The sequence below is a fragment of the Rhyacophila brunnea genome, unplaced genomic scaffold, assembly GCF_057557595.1.
Source record: "Rhyacophila brunnea isolate RB1 unplaced genomic scaffold, BYU_Rbru_1.0 scaffold_1, whole genome shotgun sequence".
Lineage (NCBI taxonomy): Eukaryota > Metazoa > Arthropoda > Insecta > Trichoptera > Rhyacophilidae > Rhyacophila > Rhyacophila brunnea.
Genome location: NW_028232751.1, coordinates 27,935,657 through 27,961,607, shown reverse-complemented (window position 1 = coordinate 27,961,607; position 25,951 = coordinate 27,935,657). Strand labels below are relative to the sequence as shown.

The 25,951-nt window shown below is 34.2% G+C and overlaps 1 protein-coding gene across 6 annotated transcripts in view; it reads right to left on the bottom strand.

Moving 5' to 3' along the window:
* The window catches only part of LOC147079646 (uncharacterized), a 256,411-nt gene that overhangs the window by 23,965 nt on the left and 206,495 nt on the right, over positions 1–25,951 (bottom strand). The gene's annotated exons all lie outside the window — the stretch shown is intronic.

Here is a 25,951-nt window from a genome sequence, read left to right as displayed (position 1 = left end):
ATCAGGGCTGTCGAAGACATAAATCATAATATATATTTATAATTTTAAATTTTTATTTATAATATATATTATTTAAGTTTTGTGCATCTAATGCCGGGTCCACACTGGCAACAAGTTAATTTGCTGGCAACCTCGTTAGATTTTACGATAATTATTGTAAAATTTCTTAAGCAATTATGGTAAGTATCGTAAAATTTAATGAGGTTGCCAGCAACTTGTTGCCAGTGTGGAAATGGCTTAATATCCACTGTGGTTCACGTAGTGGCATGGACCTGGGGTTAGCTAATTCAGGAAGTCAACACCCATGATAGAATTTTTTTCCAGTTTTGGTTGCATTATATTCCAAAACTCTTCTGTAAAAATCGTGTCCGAGTTTATAAATGGAAATTTCTCGGTGTACATAGTAAACAAACCTACGAATAAAAAAAGACAAAAAGGAACATACTGATTCATCGCAGTAAAATCTGGTAATCAAATTCGCCATTTTGAAAAGCGACGATTTTGCGTAAACAAATATCACGTGGTCTGTACGTGTGCGGCAAACTTCGAATGTGTTTGTAATTTTGTGCAAAGTGCGAATGTAATGTTTTCAAATAATTGATATGGATTAATTATACCATCGTATTATTTTCTCGAAATCATAAACATACTATAATAGTATTTGAGTATCAACCTATGTTCAATTTGAATTGGGTTATAATAATAATATACCCGTATATATATATCAATAGTATGTTTGCTACAAAATCCACCCAAGTTATCAGTACGTACTTGCACAGGTTTGATTAAAAACCATGATGAAATTAACATTTAAAAAATATGAATGCTTAATATTATTTTGACAGCCCTGTTTTCTGATCGGCTTCATCTCGCAGGTGTTCATAAAATAATAATAATTCTCCGCGCGGCAGAAATTATCAGTAATAATAATAATATTTCTTGAAATAAAATCTCCGATGATTAGTGATTTTTGCGAAAAGATCGATTTAAATTGACGTAGTTACGACGCCGAGGTCCTTTTTATACTGAATTATATTTGAACGGCGGGCTCTTCAGCGGGCCCTTAACATATTTGACAATGCTCCTACTAGCGGATGAAACTGGTCGAGAGTAAAAATTACTACATCTTAGGGAGCAGTAAGTACACTGGTAAACTTTTCAAAAAAATATTCTTTTCAAAGAATTAAAATTCCAGTAGACATGGCAACACCGGCGCAGTTTTGCGTTCAAGTCTGGCGCGGCATGCCACTGCGCTGATGTGACGATCGGGCCTGGTGCGCATGTGTCCGTTTACCCCTTATTACATCCCCCTACCCAATCTGTTCTGTGCCCTACCCCCACTTGCGCAAGAAAATAAAAATATAACATCTAGGATGCTAAGCGAAATCGGGCGGGGATAAGGAACGCTTTGGAGAAAATTATTAATAGATAGATAAGACTGTCACAAAAGGAAGAGTTATTCAGTGAAGAACTTATAAGTATAATAATATACAGAAACCGACAAAATATTGTATTTTTCAAATTGCTCTCCTGTAATGCTGCAAATTGTGACATACGCCTCGTGGCTTATCACATTCGACGTACTATATATATATTATATACCTATCACATCCACAACCAAGCACACGAGCTAAAAATCTTGATACCAAGTATACCACATAGTCACATACAATACAAGTGCTATTCGACCTTGGTCGTCAAATGTTACTTCAAAACAATTATTGAAATAAACGAATAAAACCATTGCATGGACGAAGTATTTATTTATTGAATTGAGTAAAGGCCCGAACGTTACGAAATCCAAAAAAAGTAAGGTTTTATTTTAAAAATCGATCGAAATAACGATCAATAAAGGCACATGTATATATTATAATTATGGAGTAGGCAATAAAAAAGTAAGACTAGTCAGGTTTGAACAGTGTGAATTAGATTAATAGCTGATGTAGGTATTAATCACCAAATATTAATCATTACTAATGTCAGGAAATGGTGACCTACCTGTTTTTGAAGAAAAGAATATACTTTAAGTCTATATTTTAATAACATTATGAATGATGTTAATAGGCTAACTAAATCAAATTTACTTTTACTTCGTCGAGGCTATCTCACAAAGAATGAGATCTGCAAACCAGGTCCGAGGCCCGATTGGAGTATGGACGCGGGGGCCCTAGGTATATTATTTCCTCATCTAAAAATGCCTTAGTGAGGGGGGTTGCTTATTAGTGTTTACTTGAAACAACTATATAAATATTCTTGAATATATAATAAGCTAATATAATAAATAACCTATATAATAATAAATATCAAGGGTTTTGATAATTCAAGATAACTACTTACATACTTAATTATTAAGATATTTTTCTTCCCTATTTATCGTTAACTTATTAAAAATATCAACTTTTTTATTTAATTAATTGACTAATTAACATTTCATTTCTGTTATTCGTATAGCAATATTAAAATGTACTACATCTCCCATGATGCTAATGATCTTATTTTGAATATTATGTTTTCCAATAGTGGCTCTGAATAGTTTTATTACAAACATATCGTTCATGATTTTCCCTTACAATTCTATAAAAACTTAGTCAGATATTTGATTGAAATCGAAAACGAACTTTAATAAATCGTTTTTTTTTGTTGTTATCGTGACCGGGCCTGGTGCAGACTACACATCGGAAGGATGCAAGGATGAAGACTCCCCAACATGTTAACAAAAAGGACACCACGGAAAAAAAACAGCATTAAGGTGCCCCATAAAAATGGTGAAGCAACGGCTAGGAGGAATATCTTGGCAATTTGAAAGTGAAACGTTATAATAATTGTGGACCAACCAAAATCGGTAAAAGATTGTATCGCTTTTTTATATCATATCACAAAATTTAATTGTAGCTTGGCGAGTGTGGACCCGCATTAAATTGATTAACTTTTGGTGTGTCTGGGATGAATGCTCGCGAACGCACGTGTTGTTCAACTCGCGCCTACGTGACATGTCGTTCGATTTTTGTTGTGAGTTTCAGGAAAATCGGCCGCCAAATTTGTGTTTACGTTTGGAAAAAGTGAGACGTCACTGTTCTATATCCGGTGACGCTGCACTATCTCCCACAGTGCGGTACAAAAGACAAATTAACAGTGCATTCGGAGGCACATAATTTAGCCACAGGCGCACAGAGAACAGAGGGTGAGATTATTTGAAAAAATATTCTTGAAGTGAAACTCCTTTAGCGGGGACTGTGGTCGAAAATACGGTAGAGTAAATCCACCTGCCACCGAGCGCAACGAAAATGCGACACACACCACCACCGCTAATTGTTAAAACTAAACTATGCGTGAGTAAAATACTCAATGATAATACAACGTATGGTAACATCGTAATAATTTATGTGGCTCAAATGTTTGGTGTTTTATAATAATTGTATGTAGGTATATATTTGTAATTATTATTCATTATGGTTCATTACATAATTATAAGGTTTTCTTCAACAACATCTTGAATTGACTCAAAATCGGTATTGAAAACAGAACGTACATATCGGAAAAACACGAAGCTTGCAATTTAAGACGTTTTCTTGATAATTTACATTTTAAACCGTTTTAATTAATAAATACGTACCTATCTAAGAACATTAAAGAGAAATATATTTATATTTAAAGTCAAAAATAAACTTGCAATTAAAAAAACCCTATAAAATGCTATTTTAATTACATGTTTATTAACAAAGTTTTCTCTAATGTATGGAAAAGATTTTTAACTAATGCATAGTTTTGATATTTTTAATTATTTTATATTTATTCAAAAAAACTTCGATTCTTAAAAAAAAAAACTTCAAATTTAAATCTTTAAATTTCAATTTCACAAAAGGTTTGAGAAACACTGCTTTATAAATACAAATAATAAGTGAACAACGGAACTGTCAATAATAGTAATTATAGGTAGGTACGTCAAACAATATTTTTATTATCTATGATATTCTGCGATTGGATTCACAGTGAGTGACGACTTGAATTCTTTTATTGACCGTGAAGCGAAGTTCAAAAGTCTGTTAAATATTTATTGTAGGCGTGAAATAATTTGAAATGTACACAAATAAGACGACAGAATATCATTATTTCTGGTCACTGCCAGGATTTACAACCATTTGTTCTTGGGCCATCAGGTTGTTAGCGTGATTCAGGAGTTTTAAATTGTTACTTTTTACTAACATTAAAAGAGGCGTCTATTTTCAAACGTCGATGTCCATAATTCAATTCTGTTGTACTTATACGTTCTCGTGCTTCAAGTGGTTGGTTTTAACCAAATAATTTAAACTATAAATAGAAGGAGCCTTATACACTATTTCTGTTTTATTTAGCAAACACATGAAGCATTGTTAACTTGGTAAACTCAACAAAAATTAACATCCCCAGTTGTCATTCCGCTTTTCTTACTCACGCATGGCTGCCATTTTTTATGTTCATTGTGATTACTGATTAGGTACTAATTACTTCAAACTGTTACCATAAAATAAATGTGTTCTTATCTTAGACTATAGATACATCGTTCTTATTGCTTCTTGCTATACTTATCACCTCATACTAACTTCAAACTAAGATATAAGTACTTGTTAGCCATTCTTACGGGCAATAATAACAGTGTATAGGTAAAACACTTTACAGAGTCACTGTTGTACGCTAAAATTGTTTCGCATTTGTTTTAGTATTATTTGTAATATGAATGTTAATTATTTGTAATGTAGGCCTGTAATAAAACCCTACATAGAACCGCCTGCAATTATTACCGTATCACCAATTGGTTAGGCGTACAGTGGAGGGGCGTAAATGGCGGAGTTTCTATTGTTATTGAGAGTCCCTGGTCAAAAACAAGTCATAAACTCATTCTTTGGAGTCGTCTACAGTGTGTTCATATAGTGATTGTTATCTGGCTATCTATATAAATGGGCGCGTCTTAAGTGTCTAATGTATGAAATTATGTTCTTATTATTAATGATTTTACTTTAACAGCGTTATACTTATAGTTGAAAATGCCATTTGTAATTGTTCTCCGAAGTCCTAATGACTATATGTATAATTTAATGACATTTCCAACGAAATTATGTATTTACGGTATTGTAATTGTCTTTAATTGTTTAGTTCTCTATAAATTTATAATTAGTATCTTTAGAAGTATATTCAAATGTGGTAATCTTGCCCATTTTTTGAATAATAAAATGCCTAATTCTTGTCAAATATGGGATCACAGAGATTATCAATATATTTTTTTATCGTAAATATTTCACTATAACAATGCCAACATAAATTATACTAATGGTTTTATAAATGCGTTTAAAAATTAATAAATGTAAAAAATCTTAACACCACTGCACATGCATGTCCTGAAATATGACTATTCTAAGACATTAGAGCGAGAGGTTTAAAAGAATACTATTTTATGTAATAAAAATACTTTATGCAGTCATCAAATGTTTAAAATAAATATAAAGGATAAGGCTTCAAAATTATATAAATAGATTATCTACAACGTTTAAGGAATTTCCAGGAGCATGCTTTGAAAATACAATAAAAGCTCCATGTTCACCTACGCTGAGCATGTCCGCCCTTAAGGCTAATTCATAAATTCCAATCCCAACTAAATAAATAATAATACACGACGTTTTCATTGAATTGTAACTATCAGTATAAGTAAATAATATATAGGTACCTATGTTATAAAGAACGCATTTTTATTCCATATTTTATTAAAACAATATGTTACAACAAAAACAAAGCAAAAAATATGCTTATTTACCGTAATTCTTCATGCACACCCTGTGTCAATACTACCAAAGAACACCAACACAACTGCAAATCGTTTTTAGCGTACAACAGTGTCCCTGTAGAACGTCAGGGCTATACATACTGTTATAATGTCAACGTAGAATTTAGAAAATAGATGGTGTTGTCTTAAAAATAATAATTGAAAAGAGATAAAATATCAATATTATTTTTAACGATATCTAATTTAACGGCGTAGATTTTTCTTTAAAAAGATTTGATTTATAATTATTTGTTTGAAGGCTTCAACTTTAGTGAAATTTGCGCATCTATTTTGATAATTTTCGGGTAGATGACAAGATATTTTATACTAAAACATAATACATTTACTTTTGGATTGACCTGTTCGCCAACGCGCGAGGAGTGATGGTTCGTGTCCCACCACGCTTTACGCTCGCGTACCAAAAATGTGCTCCGTCCATATAGCGCGTTCCATTAGGCAGTGAACAAGCTAGGTGACGTAATTAATTTTTAAATCGGCATAAAAAACAAACGCGAGTGCAAGAAAAAAGCCCGACAACTCAATAATTATTGTAATATTCGGTTTCTATGAGATTTTGTAGTTCGCGATAACTTGCAATATGTATTCTCGGCATTTTACAAGCTAGGCGACGTAATTTATTTTGGAGTAGCCATAAAAACTGTCACGTTTGAGCGCAAGGCGGTCTTCGTTCATTTTGGAATGGATATAAGCGCCGCGTTCTCGAGTCTCGCATTCGCTTGCGCTTGTCGCGCGACAGACGTCACGCCGCGATTGCATGTGGACGGCTCAATGAGAGATACGTAAACTATCATATTATATTACGTATCGGTTGTTCTGTTGGTCTGTTACCGGTATTGTGTAACATGAAATATGTTATGGCTTTGAAGCAGCTTTATTTTTGTTAATTCTACTTTAAAGTATTATTACCATTATTTAATTATAGATTATAGTAGAATTATTTACAAAAATCACTTTATTTCAAAACCATTATAGTTATGATTTAATGGTAGGCTTTACATATTAAGGCTATACCTCAGCTGAGGCATGGTCTAAAAAGATCGTGACTAGGCGATGCGCGGATTGCGGGTCGCGAGTGCAAATTACGCAAGCCGACCGGTATATAATTTGTTATAAAAGTTCAACATGCGTCCTTTTTATGTTATGTTTATTATTATATTCGTAATAATAATAGTATATTCATCGACATGTTTTCTTTTTTAAGTACATACATAAAGTTTTTTAGTCGTCTTTACACGATTTAAGAATATTTTCATCCGACGCCATGACAAAACGAATCGACGTGCAGACACCTCGCTATCGCTCTCCGAATGGCAACGTGGCCGTAATTTCGTTCCACATACAGTTGAAAATTATTTGCCGTTTCACTTATGTACGCTCTTAACGAATCATCGCCCTGCTAAAAATCATTGTGGATTGTATAAAAGCATATTATTTTACAACGTTTTTATTAGCTCGTATTCTTGTTTGTCCGGTGGTTGTTTGTCCAGTACAAATCTTGTAATAGATTTTTAACTAATTTCCCGAAACATTTGAAATTTTAGAATATATCAGGACACGATGCCAATGCATTCTTTTAATACCTTTAGCCATCGCAGAATTGAATTCATTTTCAGTTAATTCTGTTTTGTATGGAAAGTTATTTCAGAAAAATCCGTAAAAAGTAAGACTATTATTGGTTGCTAAGGGGGTGGTCCTAGCAACTAAATCAAAGTATGTCAAAATAACATTTCAGTATTCTACATTTGTTTGTTTGTTTGTTTTTTTTATTTACTTCATATCAAGTACAAGTTTGAGCATTTTGAGCATAATAATTCAACAAAAAAATTATAAACGTTGTGTATAAAAAGTTTTTTTTTATCTTGTAATTATTTTCTTTATAATTCAAATATCATTATCTACACGACAACCTAACATCACTGGTAAGGCGCGACGCACGTAGTCGGAGCCAGGATAAGGTCCTACTCGTACCTACCTTTGACACAATCATATCGGGATATACGTAATAATATAAATGTTTCTATTTCGATCACGACACGGCGAAATTGACATTTCTCGGGCCAGACGATCGGTGGGCGTCAACGAGTCTGTTAGTATAATTCAGGCATAACACAGATGAATTTAAATCGATTCTCAAAAGCAAGAAGAAACTGTCAACTTTTAGTAGATATCAGTGATTTACTTACGAGAAATCTAAACTTTGTGGTGTTTTTACTCTTTGTTCACAGTGGTTATGTGGTTTCTGTAATCCCAGCAGACTGGGGGTTTAATATCGAACACACGGCGACAGTTTCGCAAAGTTATATGGAAAATGTGCTATCGTTAACTTTCGCACTCAGGAGAGATTGCAAAGAGGAAAGTTTTCGCGACACTGTACTCATACCTACACATTAAAGGGCTGCCAAAAAACTATCGATACTTTGAAGTCATTTTTTTCCCAGTTAGAATATTTAAATGATTATTATTGGCGACTACAATAGATTGTACCTTTTTGCAGTATTTTGACCATTATTTTCAGTTTAGATTTTTCGACATTTTTGCTCCAGTGCGTCTATTCTATATACAAGGCAGCTATCGGCGGTTATCGACAGTAGTTCATATTTATGTATTAAGATATTATAATAATTGTTACAATAAGTTAGCCGTATAAACTGTCAAAATTGTTTATTTCGCTCTAAAAGTTAACACACCTAAGAGAGGGGCTGGTAAAACATAGCACTAATTTACACATCTACTTTTTCCTTTCTGCCCACTTCTACTAAACATTGTTTCTTTCTTGTATTGCTTACTTTGTACCTACTTGAACTTACATTCGTATTGTATATGTAGCAATCATAGTACCACTCAGCATTACAAGGGTGACACACTTTAATATGTTTGTTTTTTTGTCAAAACAAATCAAAGTAACGGAAGCGATTGTCAGCATTTTCTCAATCATAACCTAGATTGAAAGTGTATATTGTGATTTATTTAATTGCTACAATTTCTCTTGGAATATATGTACTGCATCTGTATAAATGGCAAAGACGATCCATAACTCGTTACTCATCTCGAGTCCGGTCATTCGACACAGAAACGTCATTCTACTCGAATCCAGTCTCTCAGTTATATTAACATATCAGTAGATCGCCAGTCAGTTCATTAATATACTCAATCTCATCAGTACATGCGTACCCGCGATTATAACATCACTCTTCTTAAGTAACTACGACATTATTTCCAGACCTCGTCTCATCCCCAAATATATATATCAAATTGAACAAAAAGCTGTTACGTCATTATTATTATGTTACGGAATAAATAAATAATACAGATTTTCCTGACAGCAAACCCACTTTAAGATCGAATTAACGCAAACTAAAGCAACACAAAACAAAAGACATCAATTACCCGATCGGATGGAAAGCGAAGGTGGAAACGGGAATAGATAATGTTATAGCCGCAACGTTAAGGGGGAAACTACACAAACTGACAATAAAATTGAATTACATAATGTAGTAATGGTATTTTTTACGAGAGTTGGTCATTAGTTATCACCGTCCATAACTCGCTTTCACGACATCATCACAGTTTCCCAGTGTGCAGGCATGCACACAGGCACAGCGTCAAAATGATCTAAACAAAGGTTTGGCAAATGACGGCCTGCGAACCCGGTGTGGTTCTTTGATACGTGCGTGCGGTTCGTTGGAAATATTGAATGTGAAAATAAGACGTAAAGATAGCAATACGACAACTTTCTTCTTTAAGCACTACGGTGCATGGTTGCAGCATCAGTCGCGTGCGGCTCCGTCTCGGGACGGAATGAGCACTTAAAATCACTTCTTTCAGACACGTTTAAAGCGTCATAGAAAGCGGCCGTGCATATCCACGGTTGTGCATATATGACGGGTGGTGGTGGGCACTTTAACGTATACGATAATACTACCCGTACTGCCGTATCGACACATCCAGTCGAGCGGGAACCTCTACAGCAGTGGTGTCAATGTCGCGATTCGAAAAACTACAGTATTTCCAAAACTATCAATTCTCAATTAAAATCAAATTATCAATTTAAATTGTTGATTATTTTCATCCATCGGTAGGTACTAACACCTACTATATTGACTCCTCTTCGGGAATTAAGTTGAAGCCGAACATTGCTCTCTTAGACTAGAATAAAACATTCATACGCTGTCTAAAAATAAATCCATAATGATTTTATCTTCTGATTTCCTTATATACATACCTATACTAGATACCCACTAAATAGATCACACTGAAGCGGACGAAACAGGTCCTAGATTTCATTAAATGTAGAATAAGTACTGCACAATGAGTTTTATTTAAATTCATAATATTTCACACTACTTTGCAGCGCTGTAGCGTGATATATATTATATAAATATATATAAAAATATTACAGAGAAAAGTTGTAAGTAGAGAATTATGTTTTCTACAAAATCGATAATAACTATTTTTATCATTGTACAAACTGATGAAGAGATATTGTGAAAAAAAACCGGTTTTGTGCGCCATTTTTCCAAGATGGCGGCGTTTTCCAACACGCAACAAGGTCGAAAACTTAGATATATTACCAGGACCACAAACTATAAAGCATATCCAAAAATCAGAACAACTGTACCTTCTGCATGGTAAAACTACCCCGCTACTAACTGGCCTATATAACCAGAAGTACCTAATATTTAATAGTATGTACCTACTATTATTAAAATTTGCTTAGTTATATGTTATATACATTTATGTACAAATTTGGTCAGCTGCATGATGGTAAATATGTAACAACGTTCTGCCATTTCTGAGAAAGTGTTACAAGCGCTTGGTACCGGGAGGGGACAACGCTTAGGGTTTAGATAGTATCATCACTTGGAGTTGCCTGAGAAAATTTGCAGGTGTCATTTTAATTCTCTAATTTATAGAATACTGTACGCTGTCTGTCTTGATCTGTAAATATAAGCCTTTATAAACCCAAGTTATTGTTTACTGGATTCTCCTCCCCTCCCATGTATAATGTTATATATACATATATTATATGGCTCATGCTACTCATATTATTTGACTCTTCGAACACTTCGCTATGGTTGGTGACAGCAATAAGTCAATAAGAAAAGAAAAGCACAAAAATGTATGTATATATGTTATGTTACAATTTCCAGAGAACTAAACAAATCTTGGAAGGTTTTAGCATAAAATCTCGGAGAAATTTCCGGTAATTTAATAATGAAAATATGTTCATGAAAACGTATGAAGCAGAACGGTCACGAGATCCGGCAAACGCTTTAAGAAAATTTTATTTTGTCAGAGGCAGTAAATTTTTCAACGAGCAGAATAATGTGGAAAACTGGTCTCGTGATAATTTACCAAAATATCTTTATATTTAAATGTTTCACGTGATATATCCAAGAAACACTAAAATAACCCATTTTTAAGATGGGTAATTTTTTTCTATACGGGGCATTTGTTAATTGGATCGAGAGGGACTTCATTAGTTTAGAAATTGTCAAACAAAATAACAAAACTATAACTACCTATTACATTTACACAGTTGTTAAATTAGAAAAAAATAGTCTTGGTGATGATGTGACAATCGTAATAATTAACTATTAAAGGCCCACATGCCCAACGTAGGTCAAAATGGAGCTTTTATGGTATTTTCAGAGCATAACCCTGGACATTCCTTAAGCGTTGTCAATAATCTATTTATATAATTTTGAAGCCTTTATATTTATTTTAAGCATTTGATGACTGCATAAAGTATTTTTATTACATAAAATAGTATTCTTTTAAACCTCTCAATCTAATGTTTTAGAATAGTCATATTTCAGTACATCCATGTGCAATGGTGTTAAGATTTTTTAGATTTATTATTTTTTAAACGCATTTACAAAACCATTAGTAAAATTAATTGTTGTTAACATTATATAGTGAAATATTGACGATAAAAAAATATATTTTATAATCACTGTGATCCCAAATTTGACAAGAATTAGGCATTTTATTATTCAAAAAATGGGCACAAATCAAATTAACGCATTTGAAGATAATTCTAAAGATACTGATTATAAGCTATGTCTTTGACCATTCAAATGTGATAAAACATCCAACGAATAATGATTGTTTTATAATAATTATTGACCTAAGAATAAGGTAGTATATTTTTGAAATACGCCATTTCTATTGGCATTTCCCAGTGGTTAAACTACAACATACGGCCGTAGCCATAAATTGACAAACGATACATGAAGTAGGGAATAAGATCATGTTAACGCGCGTGTTTGAACATGTACCGTTTAAAAAAAATCTGTTAAGACATGTTCAAACACGCGCGTTAACATGATCTTACTCCCTATTTCATTTATCGTTTGACAATTTATAGCTACGGCCGTATGTTGTATTGCTTTTCCTTTTCTTCGCCACTCGCCGCGTCTCCACACCCGTTATGCAGGCATATACCGTGGCATAACGAACGTTAGGCGCCCTACAAAGTTGTGCTGAGAGTGTCCTAGACGCAACTTCTCAATACCTCAGTTGGAGTACAATATTGTGCGTGATTCATATTCTGGTATAATAATACTGGAGACACGCAATCGCAATATAATTCACGTTGATGCCCCCCCCCTATGCTACATGCTCATCTGCCAGTAAAACTAACCCTGTGTTGAGTATTGAGTGTCTTCGATTCAATTCTGGAGACATCAGCCGCACAACGAGCATAAGAAATCATACGAATGTATCTCATGATAATCAACTAAAAGTGGACGACAGTATGTCCGAAAATCGAGAGCAAAACAAAAAGCATATCTCCTGTCGTATGCACTCGCAATACACGCGCACGCGCATCAGTTCCTAGATCCGATTGCTGACTACTGGTCCATCGTGCAATATGTTGTACAATCCAGAGGTAAAGATCTAACGATATTCGTGTTTGTCTAATAAAACCGAGAAGCATGTCAATCAATGCTCAGCTGTCAAGAGTGTCCGGTCGCGGTAAAAAAAATCACCACGAATTCTCACAAAGTTACCGCTCACAACAAACGAACTGATGCGTCGGCGGTGAGGAGAGAATTCAAAATACGCATGGACTATTTTTACCGGACAATCTTTTATGAAGTAGGTGTGTTCGTTTAATATTCTCGTGAGCTTTATTTTTGTAAATACGACTCTACTTGTGTTAGTAGTAGTAACTTAAGGCTTCTAATACCGGAATCCCGCACGATTTTTTAATCAAAAAATCCCGGATTGGTTATATATTAATCAAAGATAATATATATAATATATTAACTTCAAAACGACAGTTTCGAAATAATAATAAATAACATTATACGAGGCAGTTTCAGTTAAGGTAGTTTTTTTTTCGTTTTATGTAAAATGTAACAAGTATTCTTGTCACCGTAATAACAGGTATTTATAATTTAAAGATTGTTTTAATAATTTCTTGTTGTGAAGCCACAGTTCTTTCTTTTGACCATGTCCGATAGAATGTATAGAATCATAGTGGAGATTTTTGTTTTTACGATAAATGGATGTTAGCCACTTGCTCAACCTATTAGGCCCATATTCTGACTACAAACACAAATTAAAAAGAAGTTACAGTTGGTACCTAGGGGCGGCAGGTTATAATGAAAGTATGGTGAATCAGGCAGGTTATATAAAAATATGGTGTGGCAGGCTGGTAATCAAGTTACGGTAAAACTTCCACGTTAACATTATTATAATATTATATGGGTACGTTATAATGACCAAAGTAAATCCTCCGCGATGACCTGCATTTTTTTATCGCGTCGCTATTTCTCGTAAGTTGTCGGCTATTGTTGGCCTGCTTCATTCAGTTGTATGAGAAAGCCGATCCTTGCCCCTCTTTTTATTTAATACCTCTATGGTTCGTACGTATTATTTTCTTGAGATAATGTGATCATCATTTTTATTACCACGTTTTTATTAGCTCGTATTCTTGTTTGTCCAGTACACATTTTTTCTTGGGTTCAGTCCTAGCAACTAAATTATTAATATATACGCGCGTTACTATGGAAATCAATATGAAATGTCAAAATGACATTTCAGTATTCTATATTTATTCAGCATGTCTATCAAGTACAAAAAAAGTATTTATTAATACATATGATTGTCAAGTTTATATGATTCAACAGAAAATTTAAAAACGTGGTATATAAAAAGTTATTTTTATCTTGTAATTTATTTTAGATAACTTCGAAATTTCTTTCATAACTGAAAATTTTCGTAGATATTGATTGTTAAGTATGTTTTTGGGCAATACTTTAAGTCTTCGCCAATTCCGGGATTGGGATAGAGAATACTGCGTTGAAAAATTTGTCCGGTATTGCAATCCCTACTAGTAGTAACCAAGCTGGAGTAATTTATTGATAATCTTTCGACATTTGATAGATTTCCGATAAATCCATTTTCAACCACTACACAGAATACATCTCAAACAAACAACAATCTCTCTATAAATAATAAATGTGGGTACCTACCTATAATTATACTAATGGAGGTGCCTCCAACATACAGCGTATTTTGGTCGTAACGCCTGTATGAATATTCTATATTTATTATATATATTAAAAATAATTCTTTAAGTACATATTTTGTTTTATAAATTAAAAAAAAAACATTAGTGAAAAATCTTTTCACGGCATTAGAGAAAACTTAATAAACTAAATTTTAATAATAAACATGACTATAAAATAATATATAATACTTCATAGGATGGAATCCTTCAATGAATTCTAATTTTATGTTTTTTTTTTTTTTTAATATATTTGACTCTTTTTAAGTTTTTCTTCATATTCATATTAGTCTGTTAAAACTCTGTAAAATGTAAATTATCAATACATTGTCTCAAATTGCAACCTTCGTAGTTTTCCACTACGTGCATCTGGGAGGCGGCACAGTCACCTTAATCAAAATAAAACACAATAATATATACATTCTATCTATAAGTACCTATATATCCCCAAAAGTACCTAATAAAGATCAAAAACGGTTTCAACATCGACTGGAAACACTAATTTCAATGAACTCAGGTTTCATTATAAAATAATAGTTAATAATATAATATTACAAGATAAAAATAACTTTTTATATACAACGTTTTAAAATTTTCTGTTGAATCATATAAACTTGACTTAGACTAGCTTAAACGATCAAAAAAAATTGTACTTGATAGAAATAATACTGAAATGACATATTGATTTCCATAGTAACGCACGTATATATTAATATTAATAATTTAGTTGCTAGGACCCACTTAGCAACCAACAATAGTTTTACTTTTTACGGATTTCTTCCGAAATAACTTTTCATACAAAACAGAATTAACTGAAAATGAAATTAATTCTACTTAACGATGGCTAAAAGTATTTAAAAAATTGCATTGGCATCGTGTTCTGACATATTCTAAAAGTTTCAAATGTCTAGCTAGTCGAGAAGTTAGTTAAAAATCGAATGCAAGATTTGTACCGGACAAAGAACCACCGGACAAATAAGAATACGAGCTGAGAAAAACGTTCTAATAAAATAAAATAAAATGGAGTTTCTACTATTATTTTAGTAATAATAATTATTAAATGGCAAAGAATATAATTTATATTAAAATTAAATAATCATATAATATAGATGTCGTGGGCCGTGGCTAACATAATATAAAAAAATAACTAATTATGCAGGCATATACCCATAGTACATTATCATAGGGCACGTCTCCATTAAACCAAAACGTAGACGTAAAATTAACAAGTAATACTGGCTACTCATGCCGTGATTCTAAATTAGAATGTATGGTCGCCAATATTTATTAACGAAATTTGAAATGACACCTCAATTGCATTTTGTTAGTAAATTTAATCGATATTAGTGAGAATACGATGGGTATGAGTTCAAGTCTCCATGACTCCAGACCTATGTTAAAGTTCCCACCACAACCTGTCATATATGCACAGCCGTGGATATGCACGGCCGCTTTCTATGACGCTTTTTTAAGTGCTCATTCCATCCCGAGACGGAGCCGCACGGGACTGATGCTGCAACCATGCACCGTAGTGCTTAAAGAAGAAAGTTAAGAAAGATTTTTTTTTGTTTTTTGGACTGGCTCTGCTGTCCGCTGACGTTAAGCGCTTTGTGTACCCGCATACTGAGTGTCACGAATTGAAATGGATGAGTCTACAGAATAGTCGGGACTATCCCGCTCCCCATACGACGCTGCAAATTTCTCGAATGCCGCAAAGTTGGCCTCGGTTGCTATCAGATCTCCATGACCAATTGGGCCCGTGTGAGGACGGACCCTAGCAAACAGCTCCGCTCGTTCGAGTTCCATAAGCGGGCAATCCCAGAGGATGTGTTCAACATCTTGGTGGTCATGCCCGCAGGTACAACCCGGCCCATCTACTATCAAGCCAAGCTCGTGGATTCTGGCGGCGAAGTTGCCATGGCCGGTGAGGAACTGGCTAATCCAGTGCGAAGGTTGGAGTCTTCTAGTTTGGTGCCTGCAGAATACGTCTAAAAAAACGGTAAGTATGCCGCCCCTTGGGGGAGGCGGTCCACCTCGCCTGCCATGCCGCAAATGCGGTCTTGTACACAATGTCACTTCAGTATTCCTGTAAGGAACGTCCTCGGATCTCTGCGGTGGTGTCAGATGGACACCGGCGAGTGTTGTGCTAACCCCCCTCAAGAGGAGGGTGATCGATCCTCTGACTTGGACGTGCAGATCGAGGGGTAACCCCGCGAGTACGGAAAGCGTGTCAGTAGAAGTTGTGCGGTAGGCTTTGGTAAGCAAGATCAGCGCAAGTCGCTGCCCGCTTAGTAGTGCGCGTCTCACGTGAGTTAAGGAGTTTACTCGAGAATGCCAAATGATGGAGGCGTAACCGGCAATTCCTATGAAAATTGCGCCGTATGCAACCTTAAGGGCTCTAGGCTTAAGTCCCCAATTGCTACCTGCCATTCGGGCCATTCTCTGATAGGCCGAATTGGCCTTAGGGACGGCCGTCTTGCCGTTGTGAACGAAAGACAGCTTGTCATCAAGAATTACTCCCAGATACGTAACCCTTTCGGAGAAACGCACTGATGTTTGGCTAAAAAGAACCGTGGGTGGCCGTCCAGTTATGTTGACCCGAGAATTACCCCTGAGGAGGACAGCTTCCGTCTTGCTCGGGGCAAAGGTCAGCTTGTTCAGCAACCCCCATAAGGATTCTGCCCAAGGCGTCCGTGGCTGCACGCTCAAGTGCCGGTCGGCTCGTCGCCCCAACAAGCAGGAGCAAGTCGTCGGCGTACGCAACGAGCGTGCAGCCCGGAGGCAGTGACAGGGACAGAACGTCGTCAAACAGTATGTTCCACAAAAGGGGACCCAGGACGGAGCCCTGGGGACACCCCATGGTGGTCCTCCTGTGAATCAGGCTGGGGTCGGAGTCTCCAACCGTGCAAATAATATATTTTTTTTAACAATTATGTTACGAAAAATTATATATTAAATTATATTTGATTGTCGTCGGCGCGTATTACAAGCAATAGGAAATTGGCTCGACAATGCACACAAAAACAAGAAACACGCACTATAATGCATACATATTATATACATAGGTATTATTATTTTCAGTTTACAGTTGCCGAGTGTGTATAGATTAAAACAGAGGGACGTGGGACGAGGAAACGAGTTATATTAACTCATATTGGGTAAATACATACCTACTGTGTTTATAGACTATAATGAAGATGTGAAAAAATCATACAAGTAGATATACCTATTAAATTCGTACGGGGTATTTTGAGGTATTTTATGTGCAACCGTTACAATTTCAAGTACTTACTCATTTTATTGAGATTTAAAAAAAAAACGAATGTAATCTACATTCGACTGAGGAATGGAAAAGGGCGTAACTATCACTTTTTTCAAAATAGGTTTTATTGTAATAATAACATTGTATACGACTAAATATAAGTTATGTTTAAAGGATGTAAGCTGCAAATGCCGATTTATTATTTAAATTTAGATAATAAAAATTATAATTTAAAAAAAAAACAATTTAAAAGGTAATTTAAGAAAAAGGGAAGTGAAGTAATAAAAACGATTTAACCAGCATTTTATTAATTATCATGCGCTTCAGGGTTAAGTCTTTTTTTGTATTTTAACTTTGAACGAAAACGATAACAAAAACGTTTTTGTGCCTCCTGATAAAATTTATTTGTGTGGATTACGCCCCTTTTCCTTTCCAAGTCGACGCAGTGACGTAGACAAAGGACAGGACTATTATAGAGCCACACGCTAGGACCCATTAGCAATATATTGAGAAAAACTGCCCAAAGAAAATCAACTGCACTCACTACAGCAGCTAACGAATGCGAAATCAATGTCGACTTTCGTTAGGCATCGATTTAGTTAAACAATATGACCGTATGACAGGTAAGTATCTAAGTATCGATTCTTTTTGATAAATCTATCATTCAATACACTTATATTCAGTGGTCCGATTAGGGTGGTAGAGGCCCGACGTACTGATTGATTTTGAGGCCCCACGATAAAAAAATAAAATGAAAACCATAAATTTCAAATATTATTTGTATAAAATTTAGTATTATTTGCATTGCTTTTACGTAAATAAGCAACTTTTCTACACTTAAAAATACTAAAATACCAACACGAACATTGCCCAACTATATAAATACATAGATACTTTCATAAAAAATATATTCTCTTCTTTCTTTCAAATTTGTATGCGCAGAATAAATAACTTTTTACTGTTTAGATAGTATGTATTCAATGTCTAATAATTGTTACACAAACTATATCTACTAGTTGATATATTTTTATTTGGCTAAATAAGGTAGATACATTTTGGTATACATTAATAATTTATTTTATGTTAATGGCCTCCTTTTGAATCGTATGACGAATTTAGTGTATCATTTGCGTTATATAAGGGCTTGCGCAGACAGAGCGCGGTCAGGCGGTCTGCGTTCCGCGTTCGGAGTTCGGCGTTCTTTGTACTGTATGGACTTCATACTGTATGGGTACACAGCCGGTGGTCAGACCGCGCCGGTCAATTGGAACGCTGGAGTTCTGGAGTTCTATGCCCGGAATTACAAAGAACGCCGTAACTCCGCTGAGCAGTCACACAACATAGAGCGAAACCACACGGGGGAGTGAGTACGCAACAGCGGTGCTTTCTCACTTCCACTAGCAGTCAGAATATAGCGGTCAAGCATTATGCAGCGCTTGTGTCAGTACAACGTTTGTAAACAAATGGAACGCTTATTGTTGACCGCCACCTGTCTGCTGTCCCTGAACGTTAGCGGTCAACGGTCGGTTGAACGCAGAACTCCGACCGCTCTCTGTCTGCGCAAGCCCTAAAACCCGCCACTGCTTATCTTTCGTTTTAAGGTGAATACTCATCATTACCATAAAATAATAAACAGGCACCTCTAGCTAGAGTCTAGTGAGTTCACAATTTGTAATTTTTATCTTTGACTTTAAATATATATACTTACATACATATATATTTTAATGTTTTACAGTTTTACACATTGATAATTTAAAACACTTTAAAATGTAAATTATCAATAAATTCTTTCAAATTGAAAAGTTCGCATTTTTCCGCTAAGTGCCTCTAGTTACTAGTAGGCGGAGTAATCACTTTAAAATGGAAAGATAAATTGCCACGATCGTATAAATAAATACAAAGATTGAGGCACGTGTAAGCAGTTAACCCGCGAATTACTTTCCTTTGTAATTTATGTCACCTGCGACAATACAATAATAATGATTAACTTAATCAGTGACAGTCGCCATTGATTTGAAAAGTCGCCGAGCTTTAAAAAAGATGATAGTTAGCGTCGCTTGGAAATTCCACAGCTGTCCTCATTAATCAAACACATTCGGCAACAAGAATAAACGCAGACAATAATACTTCAACTGAGGGAAAATCGAAATATGTAAAGAAACACACGGACGTCCCATGTGTTTTAATTCTGCACCGGCAAACTTACTTCTCGACCCCAGAGGGAAAGTATCGTACTTGCAAAATCCCAATATTTTCTTCCATCTTTGGGGAAATCTGCCCGAGAAAACGACGGGTAGCGGGTCTTCCGTGCAATAACTGTGTTTAATCAAATCGTTTCGGATATTGATATATTCCACTTACGTGAGGATCAATAATTGACGTTGTATTATAAGTTTTTTAGATATGGTCTATCAACCTAGTTCACTCTGTGTGCTTCCATGTACTTTTATTTTTTCTAATTCCATCATTGTATCTATTATTTACTCACATTATGTACCCTGTATTTTTATTTGAAATTGTTACTTACACTTAGGTACTCTTATGTTGTGAACGCTTTGAATTTATAATTTGTCATGTTCATTATATGTAAAATAAATTAATTTGTATTTGAATACCATATCATGCAGGATCAGTGGTGGGTTCAAGGACTTGGAGGCCCTAGGAACTGAGTGATTTTGACCCCATCCAACGAGGAATAAAAATAAAAACGATAAATTGAAACTACCAACGTATCTTTTCCGGTCACTAAAAATAGAGTAAGTACCTACACAAAATTTGCTAACTTTGTCATATAAATTTTGAATTATTATACTTAATGGATTTTCAAACATGAGAATCGTTCGTTCAAACAATTGGCTAGCAAACACATCCTTTGATTGGTGAACATGAATTTGATTTTAATACTATACGACCATATATTTCCGGTACACCAGCTCACGGTGTACCGTGATACGGCCTAACCGTACGTACAAATTTCCGGATGCGAATAAGTAGTAGGTATTCTACTTCCGAGAGACAATTTTATTTCAAAAACCCTCCTCAATCAAAAACGACACTTTACCTCTGGCTTACACGGTGTAAACACATGAGATGCGAGAGAATCGTAAATAATATCGGCCGCAACGTGATTCGTGATTCCGCTGTGTTTTGACGGTATATTTTATAAATGTGAAGCGTAATATACGAAAATAGACTAAGTAAAAAAACCGAACGGTAAGCTCTGACGAATGGGATCCTAAAACCGGCTGATAACACCCAAGATCTTAAAACCATTATCTTACTAATAAACACAGCCTGACATACAAATTTAATGATATAATTAAAATGAAATAAAAAACCTTTTCTAACAGCTAACATAATAATGAGTAGTAAACATATACACACACGGTGGCCGCGCAGCTTAAGCGTTGGATTATAACGCCGTGGGTCCCAGGTTCGAATCCTGGGTCTGGCAAGTACACATATTATTTTTCAATTTAAAATCAGGGTATGAACCTAATAGGTTGAGCAAGGGGCTGACATCCATTTCTCGTAAAAACAAAATCTGTTAATACAAACCTCTACTCTGTGGAGGCCCATATGATCCTATCAGGATCGGACATGGTTTTAATAATAATAATAAACATAAATAATATCAATCAATAGCTACCATAGTTCAATAGGGAAACGTCTCAAAAACCACGTTCTACGATAATAGCGTTTAAAAAATTTGCACATAAAAGTATGTATTCTAAGTTCAATTTTAAAACCTTAATTTAAAGGACTTTTCAATGCACACTGATATTTTTATTATATATGTAAGTATATCATAAATATATTTTATATTATATATTTATGATATTTAACAAAAAATCAACCCAGATATTCCCGTATACAATTGTAAATAATTGAATTAATGATTAATTCTAGAGAAGGTTATTTGTTTTTATAGCTCATTGAAGAGTTTTTGATTCATTTTTTTGCTGAATCATAAAGAAAATACATTGAATAGATTAACTCAAAATCTTGAACTTTTCAGTTGTTTCCCTATATACACTTGGCTATCGATATGTTCACAATACCGGAGCTCGATTCGATATAACTAAGATAGACATTGTAAGTTATTCATGATTTTCGAAATATCTTAGTACCTACACCACAAATGAATGATACCTACCAGTAACCATAAAATACGATGTACCAAAGGGATTGTTCGACGAACGAACATTTTTATTGTAATATTTTTATTTATTATAATTTATTTATTTATTACTTATATATTTTATTTATTATATTTTTAGTATTGATTAATTAACACAATAAATGAATGTAAATTGTCATAAAACTATGTTAAATTGCTTCGTATCCTGTTGCTAAACCTGTATGCGCAGACTCATATGTCTACAACCAGGGTCATTTGCGAGGACCCTTTAATTTTTCAGGTACAATGTTCATTATGAAATAAATAGCGTAGGGCAGACATGTCCTACCTACTTCAAGTAGGCAGTAATCTACTATCCAGTATCAAAATCAATGTCAGTCAGCAGCTATCGTGGTGCAGTGCGTAAAGCGCTGACCCTTCATCCGGGAGCTCCGGGTTCGGTACTCTGTGAGGACACAATATATTTATGTGATTTTCAACTTAAACAAACGTATTAAATTTGGCCGAGGACACAGAGGTGTTACAAATTAAATAAAAACAGTAGTTGTCTTCCACAGTCACTAGTACCTATTTGATTGAAATATGATTTTCATTTCAGAAATTTATGTCATTTTAAACGCCTGTACGTTTAGGTAATTTTAGATGAGTTTAATAAGGAAAAAAGATGCATCGGCCAATATTGCGAATACAATCCGAAATGAAATTATTTAACAAGATGAAAGAGGCTGAATGAAACCTTGAACTATTAAAAGAATATCGATCAATTCTATTTACGCACGTCGGTTATATTACGAAAGAGTGTTTTCATTCATAAATAAATAAACATAAAATATTGTAAACAATAGTCACCTCATATAATTTATGACTTTCTAATTCATACATCAATCGTTCAGAAGCATACCTATAAATAATATTTATTATGTTTATATTTAGTATATTATATAAACATAATATTGAGGATGAACAGTACATATTTCACTTAGCAAAAATTACATTTATCAACAGAATCCTCACGTTAGTTATTCAAGAAAACGTTAGTTATTCTCATAAAGGGGCGTGTTATGGGTTTGTGGATATTAGAATTAGTTAATAATAAAGTTCCTATATTTTAATCCAAATAATTTTAAATCAAAATAATCTTAATCACTTCCTTTTGACGAAAGTCGATAGTGTGATATGAACAAAGAACTTCGACTGCTTCCTGCCGGCGAGAATTGAAGGTTACCTAATAAGGTATTTTTAAGAACCTATTTGCAGTAGGTACATAATAGGCGAATTAAAAATCTCGGGGAGCGTTTTTAAATATTTTTAGCAATTGGGGAGGGGGGCACTGCTGAAATCCGAGTGGGAAATCATTATAATATTGCGATGATGCAATCGCATATATCTTATGAAATAAGCACAGATGATTGCAAAATGTGGTGCGCCATATGTGGAAAAAAATAATATTACCAACTATAGTAAAATATCATTAGTAAAATGATCGGGAAAACCCAGCAAGATATTCTTCCTTCAGTTTCATTGAGCAATGACACAGTTTCGAAAAGATTTGATGAGATGGGAAATGATGTGGAAATTCAACTACAGTTACTACTGCAGTGCAACTGATTTTCATTATAGGGCTGAATGAGAATAAGTACCCTGGGTGATAATGATTATCTACCACTTGAGGTTTGAGGCTGTATTAACTGAAAATTAGAACTTAATATCACTAAACAGCACAGTCAAATGAGGCTCAAGCATCTCATTCAATATTTTTGTTTTTCTGTTAAAATGTTCACATCTCCTTTTGTAACTTTAGATTTTTAATCAATCATATTATGAGATTTTTTTATTTGTATGAAATATGTATAAAGCCTCAATTACATTGAGCTTTTTTACGAGCTGTTTATTGAACATGACATCGAAATGTCAGCTTGTTCGATGATTACACTGGGCGACTTTACAGGCAGATTATAAATTCGCCAACAAACAACTCGTAAAGAAGCTTAATGTAATAATTGACACTTACGTAAACAAAAGTGTAATTTTAAAATTTCGTTTTTACTTGAGGGAGCGTTGAATAATTTCAATGTGGCAAAGGGGGCGATCGCTTCAGTGAGACACTGCATAGAATCTAAGAATTTTTAAGTGAAACTTTATTACGGATGATTTTGCAAGAGGTGTAAAGAAAAGTGTACCGGAAATGCGTCTAAAAATACGCCATGGTGAATTAAAGAGTAAGACAGGACATATTATGACACCTGTATCTACGCAGCTTATACACCGAACCAATATTTATATGAACAATCACCAAAAATCTTGTAGGTATGTAATATTATGTACGTAATAACGTAACGTCAAAACTGGCCAAACATGGCGGCTATAAGCACACATTTAAATCCGTATCTTTTAATGATACCTACTACATATTTTTTATGGCAAGATACTATAAGCAAACTATATTACATTATCCATTCGGTCTAATATTGTTTTCTAAGATTTTTCTAATAGGTACAGATGTTTCTGACGTCGTAATCATAATGTATTCACTCCAAAAATGTTGAGGATTCGCCACAAAGTGTCGTAGATATTGAAGAAATGTTATAAGATTCCCTCCAGTTTCTAAGCTCTTTGGTTTGATCTATTAATGCATATCACGATCCAATTATAACGGTTAACAAATGATATTGTTCCAAGTTAGATAGCATCAAGTCCGCCGTACGATAGTTGATCGCCTGCCTGATGCCTGGATGGATTATTTATGGACGACTCATTCTAGATGCTCTTTGCGATGTCCGAATGAACTGACGCACTTTTCTTGGTGCGCATTCACTCGACACATAAACTATATATTATTAAAACTAAAACTTCCGTGTGTAGAATGCACACGGTAGAAGTGTAAAATGCAGAATAAGCCAAAGACACGCATTTTGTTTTTTAATTTAAATAAAATTTCAAGCACATACAATACAACATACGTAATGCATTAGTATGTGACAATATTTATCCGTTAAAAGTAGTATGTCTAGTTGCACTAGACATTGGATTGCTTACGTGTACTTTTATGTCGATTTGGGCTCGACTCGACATTATACATCACACTTTAAAAAAAAAAACATTTTCCAACATTTTTTTAAATTTCAGGTGATATTTTTGTAGTTGAAATTCATAAAACTGCTTATAAATGTTCATCGGGATGCTTGATCTTAAAGAGTTTTTAATGATATTCATAATTTAAAATGTTGGTTCACATAATATGTAGTAGGTTGATCAAAAAATAACATTTTTCGAGCAAAATCTTTAAGTTGTTCGAATTTGTCCGAATTAAGAGTGTTGTAAAATGTCTTCTCGACGGTGCAATTTAGAAATATTCAAATTTTATTTTTAAAAAGGCGTTAAAATGTAGAAAAAGTAAACTTTTTCAAAAATAAGATTAAAGCTTGCGGGCCCCACATAAGTACTTGGCGGGCCGCAGTTTTCCAGGCCTGGTATATTTCATGAATAGGAGCACAGATAAAGTTATAATTTAATTTCATGATTTCGTACCAATCCTTCGTCTGTTTATGTTCGCTGGATTATTCAGGTAGACATCGAAAGAAGAATGTGCACTGGTGTAATTTACTCGATCGGATGTAACTTAAAAATCGTTTGAATCAAAAAATCTTCAATATGAAAGTACCAATGTATTTTCCCTCAAGAGAATTTAAAATCTATACTTTTAATTCTACATTTTAAAGACAACTTTAAACATTCTGGTAAATATTAAAAAAAAAATTGTAAATCATACGAATAGAGATAAAATACTTTATTTAATCAATGGTGTTAAGCTGACAATGCTTGTATTTAATTGTATTAATTAAAATAAAACACAATAACAATTTGTGTTGTTGGTACTTATTCTACATAATATGCAGTTTAATAATAATTTAGACCGATTTCATCCGTTTCAGTGGTACATTGCCTGATCAGCACTCGAAATGAAGCGGAGCGGACCGGAACGCAGCGCAGCTTTGGTTCGTAAAATCCGTGATTATGAAGAAAATGATTACCTATATCCATTTACATTACATATATTTTTGATAATACAAAACGCAACTTAGATTACCAACGTAATAAAAAAAACAAAGAAAATTATCGAACGCTTCGGTTTGTAAAATTTACCATCTGAACAAATTTTCAAGTATTATTTTTTGAAGATAATACTGTCATTAGAGATTTTAGAAAACATAT